The 20,038-nt window shown below is 41.4% G+C and overlaps 1 protein-coding gene across 4 annotated transcripts in view; it reads left to right on the plus strand.

Moving 5' to 3' along the window:
* The window catches only part of C5H4orf19 (chromosome 5 C4orf19 homolog), an 82,558-nt gene that overhangs the window by 55,342 nt on the left and 7,178 nt on the right, over positions 1–20,038 (plus strand). For 3 of the 4 annotated variants that reach the window (XM_032633054.1, XM_032633052.1, XM_032633053.1), the window contains one exon: positions 8,807–8,856. The gene's annotated coding sequence lies outside the window, so the exon portion shown is untranslated. Of the gene's footprint in view, positions 1–5,272; positions 5,320–8,806; positions 8,857–20,038 lie in introns of those variants that run through there. The other variant, XM_032633055.1, reaches the window with a different exon arrangement.

Below are 20,038 nucleotides of genomic sequence, written 5' to 3' on the forward strand. Positions count from 1 at the left end.
ATCATCTCACACCAGTCAGAATGGCCATCATCAAAAAATCTAGAAACAATAAATGCTGGAGAGGGTGTGGAGAAAAGGGAACCCTCTTGCACTGTTGGTGGGAATGTAAATTGATACAGCCACTATGGAGAACAGTATGGAGGTTCCTTAAAAAACTAAAAATAGAACTACCATACGACCCAGCAATCCCACTACTGGGCATATACCCAGAGAAAACAGTATTTCAAAAAGAGTCATGTACCAAAATGTTCATTGCAGCTCTATTTACAGTAGCCAGGACATGGAAGCAACCTAAGTGTCCATCAACAGATGAATGGATAAAGAAGATGTGGCACATATACACAATGGAATATTACTCAACCATAAAAAGAAACGAAATCGAGTTATTTGTAGTGAGGTGGATGGACCTAGAGTCTGTGAAGTAAGTCAGAAAAGAGATAAAACAAATACCGTATGCTAACACATATATATGGAATCTAAAAAAAAAAGGTCATGAAGAACCTAGGGGCAAGATGGGAATAAAGACACAGATGTACTAGAGAATGGACTTGAGGACACGGGGAGGGGGAAGGGTAAGCTGGGACAAAGTGAGAGAGTGGCATGGACTTATGTCTACTACCAAATGTAAAATAGATAGCTAGTGGGAAGCAGCTGCATAGCACAGGGAAATCAGCTTGGTGCTTTGTGACCACCTAGAGGGGTGGGATAGGGAGGGTGGGAGGGAGGGAGGGAGGGAGACACAAGAGGGAAGAGATATGGGGACATATGTATATGCATAACTGATTCACTTTGTTATAAAGCAGAAACTAACACACCATTGTAAAGCAATTATACTCCAATAAAGATGTTAAAAAAACAGGCATGCAGATGGACATAAACTAAAACAAATCCTGGGAAAAATACTGAGCATCTAACACAGGTTAGATTGCTATGATTACAGCTGGCTTTTTTCTTCCCTTTTCCCAAACTTTGTATGATTTGTGCATGTTTGTGTATAATCACATCTATTTTATATATATATGTATTTTACGTATAAATATGTACACATACAAACATCTTTTTTTAATGAGAAAAGTTCTTTAAGCATTTGGAAAAGATTGGAGATATTTATGAGCAGAGCAGCTACAAAAGAAAAGAAAAGTTTTTATACTTAAAAAAAGTACTTAGACTTTGTACCAAGGACTAAACTTTAAAATCCATCAATAGATGAGTGAATTTTACACTTTATACTGCAGATGACCACGCTTTAGTGAAGTAACTAGGGTCGTTCTTTTTTTCCGTAGAGATTCTAGATATCAATCACGGTTTTGTTTTCCCTTGGTTTAAATGGCATTCCTCTTTGATCATTACTTCGCACTGGGAAAAGATATTTCCTTGTGCAAAGTAGTGGTTAGCTTCTTATAACCTCAGACAACAAAGGGCCCCTGTGTGAGGATGCAGGAATTCGTCTTGGAATACAAGGAAGGCCCCCAGCTGAATCGTATCCAAGGAAGATGCTGCAAAGCTTGCAAAGCTAGTTCGGAGAAAGGAGCCCAGCTGGAGATCTTTTCTTTCTATTCACATATTGGCCCTGCTTGAGAGGTGGGGGTGGGGGGAAGCCCATAAAAGGAAACCCGAAAACAAGCCTGAATGCATTTACAAATTACAAGGAAAAGTTAATTCTGGCAACCAGCGTTGGTGCCAACTCAGGCTTATCATGTTTAGAATTTAACTCCACTTGGGAAGAAACTTTGTTCTTCTTCTCATGGAAGTTAAAGAAGGCAACAGAGATGGACTGTATGGTGTAGGTTCTGAATGAAAACCTGTCTGTGGGTAAGTCACAGGCTGGCTCAGTTCCCCTCGGCCACCTCTACTCTCGGCCCACTGTGAGTCCCACGTGTTGCTGCCAGTTACTATTGTGAACTGCGAATCTCATCAAGCCGGGCCCTGAGCATGGCATTCGCAGCCCTCCTCTACCTCACTCCTGTGAGTCTATGTGTGACCATGCTTCCTTTTCCACCACCCACAAGCCTCTTCCCCTCCAGCCACCTTCTCATGCCCTTCAACTTCCCCTCGACCTTGGGAGGGTTTATAAAATGACACGTAGTACCTGCGGGTGGACGCTGCCATGTCCTGGGCTTTGGGTAAATGCCAGTACCCTTCCCCCTTCTTCCTTTTGCCCTTCTTTGAACTTAAATTCCTCTTCCTCTCATAGGTACTAAAGTTCCTGGCCAATGATAGATCCTTTCGCAAAAGCCAGAAATCAGGGCAGTGATGAGAAGAAATGAGAGGTGCGGAGAGTCAGCCCTCGTCTTCATTGAGGGCCCCTCTTCACCTATAGATTAAGAATGACGAGAAGAATAGTAGCTGCCATTTTTGTGCTTTTGCCACCGGCTTATCCTGATTCGTGCATTATCTATAAACCTGGCATCTGAAAAAACAAAGGCCCAGAGAGGTTGAGAGATTTGCTTGAGGCCACACAGCTATAAGTAGTGGAGCTAAAATTCAAACTCAGGAGTTTCTGAGTTCTCCAGAACTCTCCCCTCTTTTCACGACACAAAAGTTCTTTCCCAAAGGCTCAAAGACTATTAGTCACCAGCAGCACTTGCCCCCAACATCTGTGATCAAACAGTATCAGGACATGTAAGAAAGACCCGTTTCTAGTTCCACCGGTGGCTCCAATTGAAAACTAAACTTGGAGTAAAAATTCCACTCCGTGTACAGATAACTAGTTAAATATCAAACTCAGCAAGGCTCTACTTACTAATAGACCCATGGAATGTGATCCCTTCAGGGGTTTGATGTAGTTGAAAACACTATAAAAATCACCATTTAAGAACCTGTAGACCAGTACCATCTAACAGAATTTTCTGTGATGAGAAAAATGCTCTGTGTCTACCCTGTCTGATACGATAGCCACTAGCCGCATGTGGCTTTCAAGCACTTGAAATGTGGCTGGCTGGTGTAAACAGGAACTGAACTTTTAATGTACTTAATTTTTAGTAATTTAAATAGCCACCTATGGCTAGTAGTTACCATATTGGGCTGTGTGGCTCTAGAATATTCTGAAAGGTTGATTGCTGGTCCCCACATTGTCATGATGCTTTGCCTCTAAGCTCTATTATGTCACTGGATCGTAATTATTTGTTTTTGTTTTGCCCACCCCACCAGGCTGTAAGCAGTTCATCCTGCTAAATCATCTCTTTTTAGCACATGACCTGGCCCATGGTACTAGGCATTAAATAATTAATGTAGGTTAAATAAATGGATGGGAGTCAGCTTTTTTCAAAAGCATCATTGTTATTGCTTGCTATCATCTGGTTTACCCTTTCTCATGACTTTGCTCTTAGGACTAAATTGGTTCCCAAATCTTCAGATAAAGCCCAGACTGCTTACTCGTGAACTCATCTTTCTTTCCTCAAAGGAACTCACTTCTTTCACTGATTATTTTGGTTATTTGCCTCAGTTTCTCTAAATGAATGTTTCTATTACCATTTCTTGATTATTTTTTTTTTAGTGTTTCAGACATTATATCTTCCAGTGTGGTAAAAGATGGTTCAGCTTCCACCCCTTGCCCCACCACACGTAAGAAATGTTCCCACTCCCTACTGAACGCCCCCTTCCAGTTTTAGTTAGATGAATAACTAGTATTTATTATAACTATGTAAATGCAGTTCACAGCTAAGCCAGGTAGGGAATTATAATTATATTTCTTTTCCTGAACATCTTTTTCTCTGGAGGTAATAAATGGCTCGTTCTTTTCATCTGTTCAGTATTTTACATCCTTACCACTGATTTGACCCCAAAGTCTTTCCCTATTGTATATATTTTTCTCTTTGGGGCACTTCAGTGATTCTATCAATTTCATCTCTTAAAAGAAAACTGCCCAGAGCCTTCTCATCTTCTCCAGTCAGAATGAGCTGTCCTCCAGGCTGTGCACATTGCTGGCATTCTGGGGTCTCCCATTACCATCGTCCTGGGGGTTACTTTTGTCTCTCTCCTGTGTTTAATGCCCTATCTCCTGTATTCCTTGCCTTCCGCTCTTGGTTTACTACCTCATTTGTTTGTTACATATTCTAATAGCCTCCTTCCCAGGAGGGGAAGGTATAAGAATGGTAAAATTTTTGAGACCTTTCTTATCTGAAAATGTCTTTATAGTACCCTCTCACTTCATTGGTGGTTTGGCCAAGTTCAGAATAATGTGTGTGTGTGTGTGTGTGTGTGTGTGTGTGTGTGTGTGTGTGTAAGAAGTCTAAAACCATTCTGATCCCCAGCTCTTTGTATATGATCAGTTTTTTTCTTTCTTGAAGCCTGTAGGAGCTTTACTTTTATGTCAGTTCTATTTAATTCTTCATGTCTTTATCTCCTTTGCGAATTTATATGAGATTTCCTCATGTTTCTCTTCTAGACTCTCCACTGAAATATTCATGTTTGCTGTCTTGTTTTAATTTCCAAGAACCTTTTATTCTCTCATTAATTTTTTTATTGAAGTATAGTTGATTTACAGTGTTTCAGGTGTACATTCAGTTACACGTGTGTGTGTATGTGTATATATATATATATATATATATATATATATATATATACTTTTTTAGATTCTTTTCCATCATAGGTTATTACAACATACTGAATATAGTTCCCTGTGCTATACAGTAGGTCCCTGTTGTTTATCTATTTTATATATAGTAGTCTGGAATTTGGAATCCCAAATTCCAAATCTATCCCTCCCCTCCCTTTCTCCTTTGGTTTGTTTTCTATGTCTGAGAGTCATTTTCTGTTTTGTAAATAAGTTCATTTGTATCATTTTTTTTTAGATTCCACATATATGTGATATCATATGATCTTTGTCTGACATTTCACATATAAGCAATATCATATGATATTTGTCTTTCTCTGTCTGGCTTACTTCACTTAGTATGATAATCTCTAGGTCCATCCATGTTGCTGCAAATGGCATTATTTCATTTTTTATGGTTGAATAGTACTCCACTGTATGTACCACATCTTCTTTATCCATTCCTCTTTCGATGGACATTTAGGTTGCTTCCATGTCTTAGCTATTGTAAACAGTGCTGCAATGAGCATTGGGGTGCATGTATCTTTTCGAGTTAGAGTATTCTCCAGATATAAGCTCAAGAGTGGGATTGCTGATCGCATGGTAACTCTATTTCTGTTTTTTTAAGGAACCTCCATACTGTTCTCCATGATGGCTGCACCAATTTATGTTCCCACCAACAGTGTAAGAGGGTTCCCTTTTCTCTGCACCCTCTCCTCCGCTGAAGTCTTGAACCCCTCAAAGTCATCCACGAGGGTTGGGATCAGCTCTTTCCACACTCTTGTGTATGTTGATATCTTGACATCTTCCCGTGGATCACAAATGTTCTTAATGGCATCTAGAATGGTGAATCCTTCCCCGACTTTTCAACTGACTGTGCCCAGATCCATCAGAGCAATCACTGTCTATGGTAGTTATAGCAGCCTTTCAAGTCATATTTCTTAAATAATAAGACTAGAAAGGCAAAATTACTTTTTGATCCATGGGCTGCAGAGTGGATGTTGTGTTAGAAGACACGAAAACAACATTAATCTCGTTGTACATCTCCATCAAAGCTCTTGGGTAAGCAGGCGCATTGTCAATGAGCAATAATGTTTTGAAAGGAATCTTTTTTTCAGAGCAGTAGGTCTCAACAGTGGGCTTAAGATAGTCAGCAAACCATATTGTAAACAGATGTGCTGTCGCCCAGGCTTTGTTGTTCCGTGTATAGAGCACAGGCAGAGTAGATTGGGCGTAACTTTCGAGGGCCCCAGGATTTTGGGAATGGTAAATGAGCATTGGCTTCACCTTAAAGTCACCAGCTGCATTAGCCCCTAATAAGGGGGGCAGCCTGTCCTTTGAAGTTTTGGAGCCAAGCATTGACTGCTCTCTAGCTATGAAAGTCTCAAACGGCATCTTCTTCCAATGTAAGGCTGTTTCATGTGTGTTAAACATCTGGTGTCTAGTGTAGCCACCTTCATTAAGTGTCTTGGCTAGATCTTCTGGATAACTTGCTGCAGCTCCTACGTCAGCACTTGCTGCTTCTCCTTGCACTTTTATGTTATGGAGACGGCTTCTTTCCTAAACCTCACGAACCAGCCTCTGCCAGCGTCAAACTTTTCTTCTGCAGCTTCCTCACCTCTCTCAGCCTTCACAGAATTGAAGAGAATTACAGCCTTGCCTTGGGTTAAGCTTTGGCTTAAGGGACTGTGGTGGCTGATTTGATCTTCTACTCAGACCACTACAACTTTCTCCATATCAGCAATAAGCCTGTTTCACTTTCTTATCATTCATGTGTTCACTGGAGTAGCATTTTTAATTTCCTTCAAGAACTTTTCCTTTGCATTTACAACTTGGCTAACTGGTGCAGGAAGCCTAGCTTTCAGCCTGTCTGAGCTTCTGGCATGCCTGCCTCACTAAGCTTGATCATTTCTAGCTTTTGATTTAAAGTGAGAGACGTGTGACTCTTCCCTTCACTTGAACACTTAGGGACCACTGCAAGGTTATTAACTGGCCTAATTTCAATATTGCTGTGCCTCAGGGAATGAGGAGGCCTGAAAAGGGGAGAATGGGGAACAGCTGGTTGGTGAAACAGAGCACACAAACATTTATCAATTAAGTTCGCTGTCTCACATGGCTGCGGTTTGTGGCACTGCAAAACATTTACAATAGTAACATCAAAGATCACTGACCACAGGGGCTTCCCTGGTGGCGCAGTGGTTGAGAGTCCGCCTGCCGATGCAGGGGACATGGGTTCGTGCCCCAGTCAGGGAAGATCCCTACATGCCGCGGAGCGGCTAGGCCCGTGAGCCATGGCCGCTGAGCCTGCGCGTCCGGAGCCTGTGCTCCGCAACGGGAGAGGGCACAACAGTGAGAGGCCCGCGTACCATAAAAAAAAAAAATAATAATAATAATAAAACGAGGTGTACCTACACTGTAATCCAAGGCAGAAAGTGATCAGAGCCGTCCAAACAGTTAAAGATTCTGTGGAACTTAAAAGAATAGAGTAATTACCTTTAAGTGGGATTTTTTTTTAATCTTCATGGAGTTTTGAAGGATCAGTAGAATTCTGCAAAATACCAATGGGCATGGAGGCATGCCAACTGGGGGGAACCATATGTGCAAAGGTATAGAAATAAGAAAAAGTGTATATAGACATGTTTAGAAAACAGTGAAAAATCCAGGTTGGCTGGAAATAGTAGTGGAAGACCAGTTGGTACCATATTTGGCAGGTCTTGGATGCTTAGCTGGGGCCATTAAAGATTGGTAGGCAATGCAGAGCCAGTTAAGGCTTCTTAAAGGGGAGTGACTTGTTGAGAGCTATTCTTTGCGTGCCTGGTTCCATCTCATTCTTTGGGTCCCAGTTTAAATGCTCCCTCTTCAAAGGTCCATCCCTCACTCTAAGGAGGTTCTCACCTGCAACTCTGAATTGCCACATGCCGTTGGTTTCCTACAAAACACTTGTAGGAAAGTTGTAATATCTGTCTAGCAACCACATGGCAAGTTCCAAGTTCTTTAAACACAAGCCAATCCAGAGTATTCACTCTCCCGCACAGAGGGCTGTCATTCTGTAGGGCACACAGCATGGTGTCCCATTCACTGCAGTTTAGTGGTGCCTGACACACAGTAGGGGTTGAATTATCTGGTGACTAAATAATACCCCATCCTTTCCTGACTTCTCTTTGTCACATTCCCTCTGCCAAAAGGCCCTCCCTCTGCACTTCACCATCATCATTTTTCTATCTGCCACAGTTCTTCCCAACTTTCTATGAATGCATAGTTCAGGTGCTGTCAGCCCAGTTACACAAGCTCCCAATCCTGAACCCCCTCAGCTCTTGTGTTCCTTTGGTGGCCTTATGTGCACCCTGCCTAATATTTTAGTGATTTGTAACCTAACCTTTTCTTGTCTCCTTGCCCTTCCCAACAGATGGCTAGCTCTCTGAAGGCCTGGATCTTGTCTTTCTTGTGTCTTCCTTTTCAAATAATATTTGAGTTGAATTATAAGTACTTGGTAAAAATTAAGAATAACATTCATGTGACATTTGAGCAATGTATTAGATTTTAAGGAATTATGAAACAGTAAGAAGTAATACTGAGGGAAAAGACATTGCTGACAGAAAATGAAATTGAATTTCCAAAAGGATATAACCATTCTAATGTTATATGATACATTTAAGGCAGAATTCATTATCCCAAAAGGTAGTTTACTTGGGAGTGGGCTAAGAGCATTTCTCCGAAAAGTTTTGTCTATGTATAGTGAATTATTCTAATAATTTTATTGAAATATTATGCCTATATTCATTGAAACTTTGATTGTTTGATATGTCTCCAAGAAGTAAATTCCTTGAATTATTTTTCTGCTTAGTTGAAACTTTACCCATCAGAGAAGAGGTGTATTGTCATGTAATGTTTATCAACAGCGACAACTAACAATAGCTTCTGGTTATTGAACAATTCCAACATGCCTAGCATGCGATAAGCAGCTTTCCTGTTGTGCCATTTACATCTCACTATAATATGTTATAGATGCAACACTGACATCTGGGTAAATTGTTAATTGATCATTAATTGAGTATCAGAAGCTGGGCTGCAAACTCAGGCTGGCAAATTTCAAAGCCCTTGGCTGCCTGGGCTAAATGTTCTAGGCCAGGAATTCTGTTCCCGCACATCACTGCCTGGGCCTCTCAGGAAATGCTTTCTGCTGTGGCTTTCAAGATGCAACTTGGCTGTGAAAAGGAGGCAACTTGTAGACCTCAGTTTTCAACTTTTCTTTTTTTTTTTTTTTGGTTGCAGGAAGAGAAGTTAAACTTCTAGAGAAACCTAATGGACAATCTCCACAACAGGTAAGCTGTTCTTTTTTTTGTGCTTTGGGAAGAAAGTCTATTCTTTCCACTTTCCATTACATTTTATATTATTTGGTCTTCCACTACAGTTCTTATTACCTGAAACATTAAAGCCAGTAGACAGAGCAATCCCCAAAGTCTATTCTTTCTGACTCATTCAGGTTTGAGTAGAATTCTGTTATTTCCTTTTTACTTTTGTTGTTTAGGGGATACAGTTCTAAGATGGGACAAATGGTATGACCCATACAAGTCTTCACACTGAAAGGTTTACAATATGGGGCTGAATCAAGAAGGCTGAATGTTACCTTGTTTGAGCTCAGCTAGAAACGTGCACCTCAGGCCACTCCAATTTTTCACCATTCTGCACATGCCCAGAAATGACCCCCAAAACACAGCAATTATTCATCTGGGACTTACAATTAAATTTTAGCCAGTAGATAAATTCACAACTATGGAATCCACAAATAATGAGGACCAATTGTACACATAAAGCACGTGGATTAACACCTGGTACATAGGAAGCTCTGTGTAAGTTTGCTGTTTTTATCATCATCTTCATTATTCTATGTTATTAGATATCCTGAGGGTCTTAGACACCTTTGAAAAGTTTTAGGCCCGGGGAAATGATAAGATTCAGATTTATGTCTTAGATCATGTGACTTCCATGTGGCAAATGTATTATTTTAGAAGACACAGGTGGATGCAGGAGACAAGAGGATTTTGCAGTAAATTCAGGTAAGAAAAAAGTGATGTTTTAGGACAAGGCAAGGGTAGTGTACACGTAGAGAAAGGAGTGGGCTTACTAAGAAAGAGAGTGTAAGTGGTAGCGTCCCCTGGAATGTGGTCCGGAACCCCACCAGCCCCATTATCTGCTCACCTGTGGCCACAAGTCTTCTCCAGTCTTTTCCCAAGATTACTCAGGTGCTCCTTGCCTTATGTAACATGTTACATGACATAGTTTAATCTCATACTTTTAATACTCTATTAGTCATGTATTTATATGTCTGTCTTCCTTGCTAGACTGTGAACTCTTTTCAGCTCCCTGGAATCGAGTTCAGTACCTGTACATAATAGGTGCTCAGGAAACATTTGGTGCCTGAATGATGGGTGGTGAGCCCTTTAACAAACTGCAGAGATCTCTCCCTCTTTGTGTCCTAGTTACTAGCAGAGTGTCTTGTCCTCTGTTAAGTGCTCAGGGATATTTGAGACCTCAGAACCATGCTCAGTCTTTTCAAGTGCAAAAACTATTTTTACTGTACTTCAAAGAAACATTGGTGACCCAATTCTGCACATATAGGGTTTTCTGCAAACATGGGACAATCTGTTTTTTCTTGCCCTCTGACCAGTCCATGCTTTCAGCCTTGAGTCCAGAAGCACATTTATAAAATAAGGTGGTTGGGTGGTAGGATGTTCTCTAAGGTTCGCTGAGGTTTGGGCATCTAGGATACTGGGAATTACCCAGAACTACTTCACTGCAAGCATCCAGCCCTGAGCTGTGCTTGCTTTTAAAGCTATCATTATTTATAGCTTTACAAGACTGTATTATATAAACGTCTCTCTGCAACTTCCTCATCATTTCCAGAACTTAACTTTTTCTAAGTGCTTCAGGTTTCTTCCAGACTTCTCCCACCTCCCAGATAAGGCTGCTTATCAGTGTTGGAGACATACTGTGTGTTGGAGACACGCCTAATTCCCATGCGGTTTCAGGGAGAATTTGGTCAGAACATCACCCATTTCTATTCACAGTGTCTAAAAGTCATTAAGCCAGTGGTTACATAATATTCTCATGGACAATGGCCGTGAAGATGAGAGCAGCCCACATTTACTAAGAACCTACTACTTGCCAGTCCTACTTTGCCGAGCCCATCACGTGTGTAAGCCATGTGATTCTCATAGGAGCCCTACACAATTAGATGTTACTGTTTCCCCTGTCTAATGGTTGGCAAAGCTGAGATTCACAGAAGTTAAGCAGCTTTACTCAAGGTCATCCAGCTTAGAACAGGCCAGTCCAGATTTTGATTCCAGAGCCCACTCCCTTAATTACAATAGACTGTCTTCTGTGTCCTGGATCTTAAAATTCTTGCTCCTCTTCTTCTGAACCCATATATGATTTTATACGTGTACTTTGACCAGTCCTTCTGTTAACGTGGCCGTAAAAATGAAATCAATCATGCACTAATGCAAGAGTGTCTCGGATGCTTTTAAGCATATTCCCTACTAAAGATTGGTGATGCTGAGCTTCCAATTAGCCAGAGTCAAGATCAGCCCCAGGCTGTTGAGATGAGTTTTGTCAGATGATACGGTTACTATGGTGGTCAAGAGTATGAAGGAAGGGGGCCACTGAATCCCACATGAAAAAGACATAGAACTGCACGTGTTAAGTGAAAACACGTCATCTTCACTTCAAATTTTTTACGTCCTCTTCTCAAATACACTCTGTTTGTACCATCTGAAGATTCTCCAAAGTGTACTTGTTCATACTCCCTGAAACTAAAAAACACCCAGAAGATCATGGCCTGCCCCCATCTTCAGTTGGGTCTGAATCTTGGTGCTGTGGTCATTTATCCCCGGTAATGATCTGGTTTGGTTTGGTGTTCAGTGATATGGTATATTGGTTCATCAGTGAACAAGATTCTACCCAAGTAGTCGAATTCAGGGTAAATACCTAAGCCTGTATCATTGATGATAAATTGTCATTTTAAGTGAGATTGCGTACGTGGTTAGTTGAACTCTCTATAATGTCTCGTTCACTTCAGAGCTGTCTGTGATAATCTGCATGACTTCCTCAAGGCATACTTCAAAAGCAATTGATAAGCACATGGTGATATCTGGATTACCAACTCTGTCTTAAACTGTTGAATTAGAGACTCACTGAAGGATTTAGGGGCATATTAAAAATAAACTTCCCGCCACTACATTGATAATGGGGAATGGGTTAATACGGCCAGGTGCCCATGTGACTAATAGGAGATACCCTTCGTATTTTAGTAGACATGAGGAACATCGAAACATATATTAACCGCCGTCACCCACACGCGTGAATGATGTTGAGTACTTTCACGAGATTACTAAATGCGAAGGTCCACGTGTCCCCTATACTTTCTCCAGTGGCAGTTTTAGAATATATATAGGAAGAGTTTAAGAGCTTGGAAGGGAAGATAGGAGACTTGTCTGGAAGTTACATTACACAGCAAACAAACTGATTTTGGGTGGGAAAGGGAAGAGAACTTGATGGAGTTGATGGAGGGGCTAAAGTCCCTTCCCCAGCCACTGTGGACACCCCCTCCCATGTCAGGTATGCAACAAGCAGCAATCTATACAATAGATAATACCAATTTTTGCAGAGTCCAATACTGTTATTGTATATTACTTAATAACTTAGCTAGAAAGCCTTTGACCAGGATATTATTTGTATTAGGCAAGGTCCAGCCAGGAATGGGAACTCTTCCTTTCAGACAGAGGGACGTTATAATCAGTGGGTTATGTGGGTATTGGAAGAGCTGGGAAACCAAATGAGATGGTGAGGCAACACAGAGATGGTGGAGGCAGGGAGACATTACCACCCCAGGATGAGACACAGAACCAGATGCTGGGGCAATGGCTGGAGCCATGGTGAGGCACCATGGTTCTATCTGGCACCATGGAGGGTGGGGCTCTTGGGTATCTATTGCTGTGGAGGAGATCTGGCCACTACCAGGATGAACAGCATACTGTCCGAAGTAGAGAGAAAGGGAAACATACCTTGACATCCCCCATCCTCCCCCTCTAGTCTTCCACCAGCACCTTCCACTGGTAGGACTACCCCGATCCAGAGGGCAAGGGTTCGTCAGCATTACAGTGCCTTGAGAAACTGAGTGGGCAAGGGGCAGGGACCAGTCTAAGAGCAGACAGGCCGTGGACCAGCCCAATGTCTTGGGTTTGTTTCATCTATTCCTCAGTTAGTAAACATTTAGGTTGTCCAGATTGATCCCCTATTATTGGACACGTGGTTTATTTTAACTTTTTCCTGTTATAACGCCCATAGAGAAGGATAAAATAACATAAATTAAAAACTGTTAAAAAGCAAATTCTGAAAAACAATTTTTAGAAACTTAACAGGATTGTAAACTGCACCAATTGGGAGTGCAATTGGCAGTAATGACTACAGGTATTCGTTTTGGCCAACTTGGTTTGGGCCATATCATCAGTCACCAAAAGGGGCCAGTGGTAACTGTAGCCACCTCACTGTTGCCAGGAACTTCCCAAGCCACAAGCGTTCTTAGGGTGTTAGTCCTTCCCCTTTAAGTAGAGCTCACCTAGACCAACCAGCAACATAGCAAAACAAAGAGGCCTGCCTGCCTTCATTTCCATAAAGCTGTAAAGCAGGAACTCTCAAAGTGTGGTCCCCAGAGGGCAGCATTAGCACCCTGGGAGCTTGTTAGAAATGAGAGTTATTGCCCGCACAGACCCAGGAGGATGTCTTATGGACCCCGTGCCCTCTGCCTCTCAAAGTGCTCACCAGGATCCCCGCCCCTGTCACCCATACACCCTAGTCTTTATTCAATAATGAGCTGCATCTCATCTGATCCAGACAGGAGCCTACTCCCAGGAGTTTACAGTCCAGAGAATAGGGGCATGGCTTCTCAAACTTTCCCTAGAGCTGTTCCCACCAAGAGTGCAGGAAGAAGGAACTGGTCTAGAGGGCTGACCATAAGCTAACAACAGAATTTGAAATTTTCTGCAGAGCAGAAATTGAGACACAGAAATAGAGAAAAAACGTATGGACACCAAGGGGAGAAAGCGGCAGGGGGTGGGGGTGGGATGAACTGGGAGACTGGGATTGACATGTATACACTGATGTGTATAAAATGGAGGACTAATAAGAACCTGCTGTATAAAAAAATTAATTAAATTAAATTAAAAAAATAAATTTATATGAAATTGCAAAGAGCTAAAAATATCCAAAAACATCTTTTAAGAAAACAAGATAGAAGAACTTTCTCTGTTATTGCAAACCTAGGGTCATAAGAACAGTGGTTTTGGCAAAAGTAGATCAATGACACAGAATAGAGAGCTTAGTATCAGCACTAAGTATAAATGGATACTTGACTTTTTACACAAATATTACTGCAGATAAGTGTAAAAAACTCACAAAATTTAAATAAACTATGCAGGCATAATTGCCATCAATAGTTTTTTAAAGTAAACAACAACAAAAAGCTGAATGATAGCTCTATTCAACAACCCTCACAGAATTTCTGTCTTATTCCCTATCTTCTTCTGTTATAGCTACTGTCACGTGCTTATATCAGGTTTTTTTCCCTTCTTTACATTCATTTTCCTCTCTAAAAAAAAAAAAAAAGCCTTCTGTTTCATTCTAATAATTCATGCAAATTTTGCCTTTTCAAACACAATATTCTGAATTTATTTTAAATCAAAAATAATGAGCTTCTTCCACAAAAACTTTCAAATTGGGCCATATTTATTTTATAGCTTATCTTTACCTCCTAATTCATGGCCACTTACCCTCATCCAGAAGATGGGGCCCCAAGACCAGCTCACACCATGGGCAGCCCACGGGGCCTGGGGCAGCACAAGGATGGCCATAGGGAAGGAGCAGTGAAACGGGCAGGACCAGCAGCATCAGAGCTAACACGGGAGAAACTGAACCCCTCCACAGCTCCTTCCTCCTGAAGCCTCTTCCACAGAATTATTGTCCAGAAAGACAGATCCCATTTGTGTGAAAAGAGGCGTCTATAGAATTGCCAGAGTTTTTTGACCCCGCCATGGTCTGGCCAGACTACAGAATAAATCCCATGCCCAGCCAGAGCTGGAGGAAGCCCTGCCATAAGGTGGTGCCATGGCCACCACGACTTAACACAATAATTGTCTGAATATTTACCACATCACCTACTCCCTAACTTCACCCCATGGCAAAGCACCTACACTATTGGTACCTTTAATTCTGTGTTTGAGGCCTTTCCCATACCAAGTCCTTCCCTTGAAATTAAATTAAATAACCACTATATACTGCCATCTGGTGGCCAATAGATGAAACCACACCTCTGAAATTCTATCAGAGCCCAAATCAAGAGGATCCAGTTCCCTTTTGCAAAAGCTAATGGATCACAAGCTGCTGCTTATTGTGTAAAGCAGTGGACTCAGAAAACAACAAAACCTACAAGAGGTATTATATTAATATAATATGAAATATATAAATATTATATAATTAATATATAATCAGGAAGTATTAATAATGAAAACAATAAAAACAGCATTAATAATAGCCACACTGTACCACTTTCAACTTTTATGTCCATTTACTTATCTATAAAATACTGGCTCCCAACCTTTGTGCAGTGTTGGTGGGAATGTAAATTGGTGCAGCCACTATGGAAAACAGTATGGAAGATCCTCAAAAAATTAAAAATAGAGCTACCATATGACCCAGCAATTCCACTCCAGGGTGTATATCCAAAAAAGAAAATAAAACACTAATTCGAAAAGATCTATGCATCCCAATGTTCACAGCGGCACTGTTTACAATAGCCAAGATATGGAAACAACCTAAGTGTCCATCAACAGAAGAATGGATAAAGAAGGTGTGATATATATAATGGAATATTATTCAGCCATAAAAAAGAATGAAATTTATATTTACTCATTTACAACAACATGGATGGATGTAGAGAGTATGATGTTTAGTGAAAGAAGTCAGAGAAAGACAAATACTGATATATAAATATGATGTCATATGACATATCATATGACAAATGTGATATATATGATATCGTATATATGTGGAATCTAAAAAATAAAACAAACGAATATAGCAAAACAGAAACAGACTCACAGATACAGAAAACAAACTAGTGGTTACCAGTGGGGAGAAGGAAGGGGGGAGGGGCAAGACAATGGTATGGGATTAAAACTATTATGTATAAAATAGATAAGCAATGAGGATCTATTGTACAGCACAGGGAAATATAACCATTATTTTGTGATAACTTTAAATGGAGTACAATCTATAAAATATTGAGTCACTATACTGTACACCTGAAGCTAATGTAATGTTGCAAATCAACTACTCTTCAATTAAAAAACTAATGGGGAATTCCCTAGTGGTCCAGTGGTTGGGACTCAGCACTTTCACTGCCGTGTCCCGGGTTCAATCCCTGGTCAGGGAACTAAGATCCCACAGGCCACGCAGTTCGGCCAAAATAATAATAATAATAGTTACTGGTTTCCACCTTAAAAGATTATTGTAAAGTAATAATCTAAGATTCATTCAATTCAATTCATTCAATCTTAAATTTCATTTGAGAAATGAAATTTCTTAAAACAGTACTTGATGCATATTAAACACTCAAATGTTAACTACTTGTAATCATTAATAAGTACTGGCAGGATGCCAAACATTACAGTCACTGCCATACACACTTTTATCTCATTTAAATTTCAAAACAATCCTGATAAGCAGGAACTGTTATCATTCCCATTTTGCAGATTAGACAGCTAAAGGTCACAGAGGCTAAGAAATTTGCCTAGAGGTCACAAAGCTAATAAATGGTGGAGGTAGAATTGGAACCCACAGCTCTGGCCCTAAATTATTCATTTAACCGCTGTGCTGACTTGCTGGTGTGATAAATCTTCTCAGATGCTTATACATCCCGCCTCATGCACAAACCCCAGCCCTGCCCCCCCCCCACACACACACAAACACACACTCCCCCAGCACATCCCAGTGAAGGAGGTCCAGCAGGTGTACCTCCTCCTCCCTCAGAGTCCCCCTGACCTGAGTCCTCGCCCCTCCCAGGGAAGTTGCTGTTACACACACTCTCCCCATCTCAAGCCTCCAGGGTTCAGCAGGACCCTATGGCAAAGAAGCCAAGGAGACATTTTCAAAGAGCTGCAGACCTAAGGGAATGAGATGAGAACTTGGGGCCTGAAGGAAGGAAACAGGAGGAGAAGCTCTGTGCATTCAGTCAGGATCATGGGTTGGGGTGACTGTGGACTTGGGACCCAAACGCAGCCCATCAGTATTGGGATGGGGTAGTTCACACACCACTGAGCAGAGCTCCCCACCTGCAAAATGGTGATATTGGTGCCTGCCTTGTCTCGGTGTTCAATGATAACGGTGTGTGAGCCAAGTCAGAGAGAGGGTCATGAGGGGAGGAACCTTCCTTCGCTGATTCACCATTTCAATTGTTAGATTTGGAAGAGAGCTTTGATGTCATGGACTCATTGGGCAGATAAAGAAACTGAGAAATCAGGAGGTTACACAGCTTTCCCACATCCACATGGTTGATGATGAAGCCACTGCTGGAAGGTGGATTTCTCACACCTGGCACAGACTTTGCCTGGCTGAGTTCACCAAAACACCAACCACCACCTGGCAATAATTAGTTTGGGGCGTAAAACCCCTCCTGATAATTAGACTGTCATGACAGTTGTTTTTCCCAAAGTTCCACAAAACACAAGTTCTGTTGGTTGTTAATATCTTTTATGGGGGAAAAAAAAAGGCTCTGTGGTCAAATAATTTTGGAAAATACTGAGTTAAACAAGGTGAAATCGTGCTTTTTCATAACTATGAATGTGTTCACCTCTCATCTCTGCCGTTTCCAAACCTGTTTGACCAGGGAACCCTTTGGCAGGGGTTTGAATGCACCTCTGCACAAATATTCCATCAAACCCAGTCCTAAGTGATGCTGATACATACATGGTAGCACATTGACTGTTGGGAGTGCATCAAATGAACTATTTGATGGTGCTGATAATAACCGTCTTCTTATAGTCTTTCCAGTTCTCCAAAATCACTAAAGTTCAACCTCTTTAGGAGAAAAGGGAACACACCAGAAAATTTTGTCCCAGAGAGGTTTCAAAGCCTTCCTGGAAAGGAGGATATGATTCTGATGAGGAAAGAGATTGGGTAGTAGTCAAGAATTATCTTCTTCTCCTTTTTCCACTATAGATTCAATACTGCCTATGGAGTTGGGCAGGCAGTCTTTAATTTCTTTTATAAAGCACCTGGTGGTTTCTTCCGTGTGTGGTAGTTATTTTTATCCAATCCTCTTGAGTCTAAGAGGTCAGTACCCAGAAGTGACTCACTACATATTTTTCAACTCTACCTGCTGGCCAGATTAAGGTGAAATCCTGGACTGTTTTCTAAACACTGGCAAGTTGGTTTTTCAAAACAGAGTTGAAATTTAAGTGTTTAATTTTATTATGTCTCTTCCAAACACTCCAACTTCTATCAACTCAAACCACTTGCCAGCAGCTGCTCTGAAAGCTCATTCGTTGACTAGAGCCCTCGAAGCAGGTTGTCCTTGACCCTTGGAATTACATAACTGTAATTCCCAAGCTGGGAAGAGGACCCACGGTTCCTCCCATCTCTCTCAGTTCGTGTCATGCACTTGGCTTTTGGTTTTGGACCACTGGGTGGAGTGAGATTTGATCATGGAAAAGGTAGACCTTCTACTGGAATAATTTATAAAAGCTCATACTCAGGCTTCCCTGGTGGCGCAGTGGTTGAGGGTCCGCCTGCCGATGCAGGGGACGTGGGTTCGTGCCCCGGTCCGGGAAGATCCCACATGCCGCGGAGCGGCTGGGCCCGTGAGCCATGGGCGCTGAGCCTGCGCGTCCGGAGCCTGTGCTCCACAACGGGAGAGGCCACGACAGTGAGAGGCCCGTGTACCGCAAAAAAAAAAAAAAAAAAAAGCTCATACTCACCATTCATTCATTCACACCTGTCACTCACCAATCATTCCTTTATTTGAATAACAGGTGTGACGTGCTCCAGGCAAGCTGGATGCTGCCCTGGATTAGGCATTGCCTGCGAGGGGCTTGTGTTCAGTAAGGGAGGCCGACAGCTGATGAACAGCAATGCCCTAGACTGTAAGTCCCGTTCTGAGATGGGGCAGCCCAAGGACAGGAAGTGTTCTAGTGCCTTCAGTGTTCTAGTGCCTGGGGCTGGATAGGTCTTCAGTACATACTCAGAATGAGAGCTAAATCCAGAAAGGCCAGTGGGCTTTTGATGAGCTCCTTTCCAAGACTTTTCTCCATGTGCTTCTTTATAGGGAGTAGCTTAATAGCAATGGTTTCCTGTAGGTAATGGGTCCTAGCCCAGAGACAAGCAGAAGAACAGACATAAGATTAGTGCTTTTTTTTTTTTTTAACTTCCCATTTTTTTTCTTTTAACTTTTGGTTTTGACATCATATCAGACTTACTAAAAAGTTGCAAGAAAAGTACAAAGGACCCTCATAAAGTCACAGTCCCCAAATGTTAGCATTTGCTTTATTTTTCTCTCTTTCTCTACACATACACACACAATCTTTTTCCTGAATCATTTTAATAAGTTACAGGTGCCATGCCCTTCTACTCCTAAATACTTCACTCTGAATTTCCTAAGAACAAGGGCATGCTTTTATATAACTCCAGACCAATAATCAAGATCAGGACATTTACATTGGTTTAATACTACTACCTAATCTACAGACCTTATTCACATTTCACCAGTTGTGTCAATAATGACCTCTTAAAAAAAATCATGATTGCATTTGGCTGTCGTGTCTCGTCCGTTTCCTTTAATCTGGAATAGTTCTTTAGTCTGTCTTTGTTTTTCATAAAGTTACATTTCTTTAAAGAGTACAGACCAGTTGTTTTGCAGAATAGCCCATAATTTGGGTTTGACGTTGCCTCCTGCTTCAATCCAGATTATACTCTTTGGGTAGAAAAACCACAGAAGTGACTCCAAGTTCTCAGTGCATCACATCCGAGGCTGCTGACTAGTCTCGTTACTCACGATGTTACCCTTGATTATTTGATTTAGGTGCTGTGAACCAGGTTTCTCCACTGTAAGGATACTGTTTCACCCCTAAGCATGTGGTGGGGAGCTACTTTGAGACTAAATATCCCATTCTCCTCAAGTTTTCACCCGCTGGTCTCAGCATCTGTTGATGATCCTTGCTTACCTCAACTGTTCCTGTGATGGTTGTCAAATGGTGATTTCTCTAGTTCCATTATTCCTTGTATGTTTGTTAGCTGACTGTCTACTTGTAAGTCAGAGCTTAGCCCCTTTTTAGATTTATATCCTAGGGATTCATAGACCCTTGTTTTACTCAATGGATTGTAATCCTTTATGTTAATATTTATTCTCATGTTCATGTTGTTCTGTATTTGGCCAGTAGAACCCCTGCCAGCTGG

The sequence above is a fragment of the Phocoena sinus genome, chromosome 5 (genome assembly GCF_008692025.1).
Source record: "Phocoena sinus isolate mPhoSin1 chromosome 5, mPhoSin1.pri, whole genome shotgun sequence".
Taxonomy (NCBI): Eukaryota; Metazoa; Chordata; class Mammalia; order Artiodactyla; family Phocoenidae; genus Phocoena; species Phocoena sinus.